Source organism: Gekko japonicus, unplaced genomic scaffold, assembly GCF_001447785.1.
Source record: "Gekko japonicus isolate JY-2015 unplaced genomic scaffold, Gekko_japonicus_V1.1 scaffold2344, whole genome shotgun sequence".
NCBI classification, from domain to species: Eukaryota; Metazoa; Chordata; class Lepidosauria; order Squamata; family Gekkonidae; genus Gekko; species Gekko japonicus.
The window spans coordinates 23,457-29,283 of record NW_015160903.1 but is presented as its reverse complement, the minus strand read 5'-3'; the positions used below and the strand labels follow the sequence as shown (position 1 = coordinate 29,283).

Genomic DNA, 5,827 nt, shown 5'->3' with positions numbered 1-5,827 from the left:
TTCCTGGAAATCTTTGGGTCAAGCCTGTGAAGAGTGGGGTCTGAGGAAGGAGTGGACCTTAGCAGGGTATAATGTTCTTCCTTGTGTTAATTCTAGGGATGCCATCCAGCAGCTGGCAACTGGTAAGAGTCCAGGAAAGTGGAAACATGGGGGGGGGGGGCATTGGGCAACAGTATTACATCACTTCAGAGTTTTCCCTGAAAATGACATAACAGCATCACCTGACAGTGATTGTCTCCCCACCAGCCACCATAGGGCTGACAGGCAGGAGGCAGATTCCAAGCCTACTTGATCCCAGGTAGACATGACAGCAATATTTTCTGCCATTACACACATAGAAATCCCTGTTGAGAATCTGTGGCTGTATTCCAGTTGATTGCATCCCTAGGGTTGCTATAAGTAAAGTGGTTAATGTTTCATCTAGCCTTTAAAGAAGTGAAATACTGTAACTTTTGGTGTATAGATTTTGCCCACTTTCCAGTCTCTCGGTTCTATTACCTGTTTGATGAGGTCTCATAGCACAACCCCCCCCAAAAAAATCCATACTGCAGATGAAGCAGGATCTGCCTTCTGCTGCTTCATCTCCACTGACTCAACATGACAAAATTTACATGCACTATTTTACATAAACTTGAAGAGCATGGCCATGCCTTGGAACTCTGAAACCCAAGCTTAACTATGACGGCAAGAGAACACTGAGTCATAGGACAGGGTCATTAGTGGGGAAAAAATAGCTAGTCTCTTATATGAAATGTCATGTAAAGGCATAAAATGGCAGATATTTTTGACGATTCTGATTATTAGTTTGTATGGATCTTTAGACTCTCACAACAAGGTTTACTCTGTCTTGTTTCCTTAGTGAGTTTTCTGACTGCCAGAGCATGAATGTTTTATGTGGGGGCCCTAATACTTATGGAATGGGCTGCCCATTGAAGTAAGAGCTGCCTCTTCACTCATCCCATTTAAGCAGCAGTGCAAAACTATATTGTTCGGTGGGCTTTCTTCTGACGATTTTAATGGTGTTAAATAATGTTAACAATATTATATGTCTGATATCTGGTCAGTGTTAATTTGTCTGTTTTGTTGTATACTGTTTTGAGCAACAAGAAGCAGCAAGTAAATATTTTCATATAGTAGCTGTAGTGTGAAAAGAGATTTGATTGAAGCATATTGCAAAACATTTGAGAGTCTGTCTTTTGATCTAACAACACAGTAATAAAAATGCTTATTGAAAAGTTTGCTTTGTCTGACAGCTATATAGCAAAGTCTTTCACCTATCAGTTACTTCGACAATGGATATATAAAGCTTCCACTATGAATTAAAACAGTGATTGCAATGTCTTAGTAAGTATTGCCATTGACACAATTCCATTCATATGTCATTCTCAAAGCTTATGAAATCAAGCTGTTTGGAAAAGTTAAATATATAAACATATATAACCCAGACACAAAGGCAACTTTAGCTGTACAGTTTTATCATAACTTTATTACTGAAATGGTAATTCTAATAAAGTCACAGTTAATACAGTCTGATACAACTGAATACATATCCATGAATTTTACTCATCAAAAGGTATTTTTGTTCCTGTACAAAAAATTGAGACACAGATTCTCAAATTAATCCCATATATCTCATAGCTAAAATAATTCAAGTTCAGTTATGATACATGTGTTACATTGGAGGAAAGATAAATATTTCTGAGTCATGTGGTCAGTTTCCCCCAAATTATTACGAGAAACACATACATTCTGACCAATGCTGTCTCTTAAGTTGTGGAGTCCTGTGAGAAAAAGTTCTACTTTGTGAGCTACTGGCATTAAAGTTGTGTGCGAGCGATTTGGGTGCTGCATAAATTGGTTTACTCTGGAGCCACCCTTCCTGAGCTAAGACAAAAATGTGTGAGCCAGAGGGTAAAAAACTGTGAGCTAGCCCACACTAACTCAGCTTTGAAGGAACACTGATTCTCACAAAGGGTAGTAGTCAGATAATGATCTAACTTCCACCTTCAAAAAGGTGAGCCACTCCAGATTGTTCAAAATATCGCAGAGCAAAATTAATACACGTTGCAGGTTTTTAAGGGTTAACAAAATGTCAGCGTGTAAGCTGAGTTTAAAGATGCTTTCAGATATCATCACAACACTTTATCATTTAATTTCTTATCATTTCAGCTAACAGTTCTATACTTAATACAAACAGTAAAGCAGACAGTAGGCATCCCTACCTTATACTTGAATATAACGATATAAGAGCAGCTACTGGCCCATTAATCAGTAGATAAGCTCTTGGTTGTTTATAGACTGCTTTTGCTTTATTTTTAAAGACATCACGAAAAGTAAGAAATGGTAAGGTATGAAATAAAAATTCATTTACTACACAATCAAATACCTTTATGGCATCAACAGACATCAGTACAAGTTCTAATTCAAATTCTTCTTCTTGTACTATGAGATATCTTCCTCTGATACACCCAGTTTGTCTGCATGCATATATGTAAGTGTGTTGTGCCATCAAGTAATTTCTGCCCTATGGCGACCCTATGAATCAATGACCTCCAAAGCGTCCTATTATTAACAGCCTTGATCAGGTCTTACAAACTGAGGGCTATAGCTTCCTTGATTGAGTAAATCCATCTCATGTTGTATCTTTCTCTTTTCCTGTTGCCTTCAACTTTTCCTAGTCTTTCCCAATGATGCTTGTCTTCTCATAGTGTGACCAAAGTACGATAGCACCAGTTTTGCCATTTTAGCTTCTTGGGAGAAGTCAGGCTTAATTTGATCTGGAACCCACTTAAATGTCTTTTTTGATGGTCCATGGTATCCGTAAAACTCTCCTCCAACATCACACTTCAAAATAATCAACTTTCTTCCTGTCAGATTTCTTCATTGTCCAACTTTCACACCCATACATAGTAACTGGGAATACTATGGTATGAATTATCTTGCCAGTGATGAATCCTTACATTTAAGAATCTTCTCCATCTCCTTCATGACTGCCCTTCCTTTGTTGACATATGGGTTGATTTGTACTGCTATTCCTTTCATAGAGTTATTGTATGCTAATAAAAGTTATTGGAATTGGAATTGGACTGCCCTTCCCAGTCTCAGTCTCCTGATTTCTTAGTTGCAGTTTCCCTTTTGGTTGAAGATAGAGCCAAGGAATAGAAAATCTTTAACAATTTCAATTTGTTCTTCATCAGCCTTAAAGTTGTGTAATTTCCCAGTAGTTATGACTTTTGTCTTCTTGATGTTCAGCTGTAATCCTGCTTTGGCATTTTCTGCTTCATCCGTCATCAGGAGTGGTTTCAAATCTTCACTATTTTATTTCAGTAATGTGGTATCATCTGCATATCTCAATGTTTCTTCCACCAGTTTTCACTCCACCTTTATATAAATCTAATCCATGTGTTCAGTATATGGATTGAACAGATAGGGAAATGAAATACACCTTGTTTGACACCTTTGCCAATTGGAAACCATTCTGTTTCATCATCTGGACCTGGGGACATTATTCAACTATTGATGATTTCTCAGAGCTATTGACATGAGAGTGGGGTACTCATGCTTTCTTACTGTTCCTCAGATAACCAATTGTTTATTTTTTGAAAGAATTCTTCACTGTCACTGAGGCTAAATTATCCGATTTGTACACCATTTGGTAAAATTCATTAAATAATCTGAGTTTTTATTATTCATTATTAACCTTTTCACTGAGTTATAATATCCAGGTGGAATTGCTTGTTATTTTCTTTGGGGCTAAATAACATTCCAGCAGTTTATGTACAGTTTATGTTACCTTTTTCAAAGTAAAGTTGCTTACTGAAGCACATTAGTATACAAGTTTCTGAAATATTTATTAACTCTAATTGATTCTTATAGATCTTTAATTATTTTGACATCATTGTTCAATCTAATCTATTTTTTCAACTGCTTAAATAACATTATTTTGTTTAAGAGCATATTATCAAAGCTCCATGAATGTAGCCCTGTATTGTGTTGGCTTAAATTATTGGAATGGGAAACTGGAGCGTGATCAGAAAGAATTACTGGACCTGTCTGAATATCATGTATTAGCCCATGATGTAGGCAGAGCTCAGTATCTTTCCACACACGTGACATGGCACCTTCTCCTTGTAACAGACTCTGTGAGCAAGCAGCCGATCCTTGGTGGGAAAGGCTGCTTCACATCTCTCACATCTGAACGACCTTTCTGTTGAGTTGACTTGCCACACATAGCTATTCAAATGGTCCGGCTGTGAGAAACTCTTCCCACAGTGGCTGCAGATGTACAACTTGTGCACAGCACCATTATGTGAACGAACATGATAGCTCATGCGGTCCTTTCACTTGAACTGCTGCTGGCAGAGAGGACACTGATAGGGCTTCTCATCTGATAGGGCTTCTCATCTGATGCTGTGATAGACGTCCTGGAAGGCTTTCCCATGCATCTCACATACATGGTTCTTCCGGATGTGTTTGCCTGATGCTGTAGTGGTCACCAGCCCTGACCCTGACCCTGTTGTGTTCCCTGCCCCCTCAGCAGGGGCAGGAGTTGCTAGGGTTGTCCCACCAATGGCCAATACACTAAGCAAGCTGAGGGGACCATAGTGGGGATCTTCACAGTTGTAGGTCCAGCACAGAAAGCCTTGACCCCCGTGTGAATAGCTTCATGGCGTCACAGGTTGTAGCCGTTTTTGAACTCTTTAGCACACAGGGAGCAGATGTAGGGGCCTTCTGAGCCTCATCTGGTTGTGGTGTGGCAGGAGCTGCCTGGGGAATTTGGCCTTGGGTAGTTTGAGTGGTTGGTGCTACCTGGCCCCCACCTTCTTCAAAGGCTGAAGGCTGCTGCTGTTTCAGGGCAGCTGTGTCTACTGTGGAGGCAACCGGTACAGAAGCTGTGGCAGCAGCAACTACAGCTGCAGCTGTTTCCTGGGCAGCAGCCAAAATAGGCAGGAGGTCCACTCGGAGGGACTCAGCAGGGGTGGCTGACTGTTGGGGAGGGGCTGCTGTGGTGGCAGTCTGAAAGGGGCTTTTACTGCAGCCCTGAGCAGCAAAAAACCTGGACTGGATTTCTGTTCTGACCTGCAATGGGTTCTGTGTATGACTCTGGAAGATGAAGCTGCTCCAGTTGCTCGGGTCCATGGTGGCTACATTTGGGGAGGGCTCAGCTCCTCTGGAGGGAGATCAGGAAGGGCGGGGGGAGTGAGTGGGGAGCAGCAGCAACATCATGCAGGTGGGGGAAGATGTGGGAGGTGAAAGTACACACCCAAGGGCCGAATCATGTCTGTGAACTGTGCAAAAAAGGTACGGTGAGGTCTGCCCCCTTGTGGCAGCTGTCTCGGCCCCACCTCCTGCTGCCGTCACAGTGCTGCCCATGGAGGGAGCCTCGGTTGTGAGCCAAGCCCTCCCCATGCAGCCCTGGTGATTTGTGGGAGTGGGGGGGCAGGAGCCGACCCTCCCAGTCCCATCTTTCTCCCTCACTGGCAGCTGGAGCCTACAAGCCCAGATGGATATGCAGTGGCTATATCTGGGTGTCTAATTTAATGGTGGTTTCATTCGTTCTCTCCCATGCCTGTGTGCATAGAATAATGGGGCTGGGAAAGCACCTGTCCAGCTGACACAGCCTCTCTTGTTCAGTTGGCGCCTTGTTCTGTGGTTCATGGAAGGGCTTTGTGCACATTCAGAGAGCAGCCTGATTTTACTGACTCTCCTGCTCTAGCAGCATGCTTAAACTTTTAGCCCCCACAAAAGCCCCTAAAATCCATGCACCCTCCCCTGTTCTTGGCCTAAATGCTACTGTCTTTGTCACCATCAGTCTCTTGCCCATTCC

General features: G+C 42.0%; 1 pseudogene; it reads right to left on the bottom strand.

Moving 5' to 3' along the window:
- Positions 1-4,067: 4,067 nt before the first annotated feature.
- LOC107121121 lies at positions 4,068-5,139 on the bottom strand (annotated as a pseudogene).
- Positions 5,140-5,827: the final 688 nt, after the last annotated feature.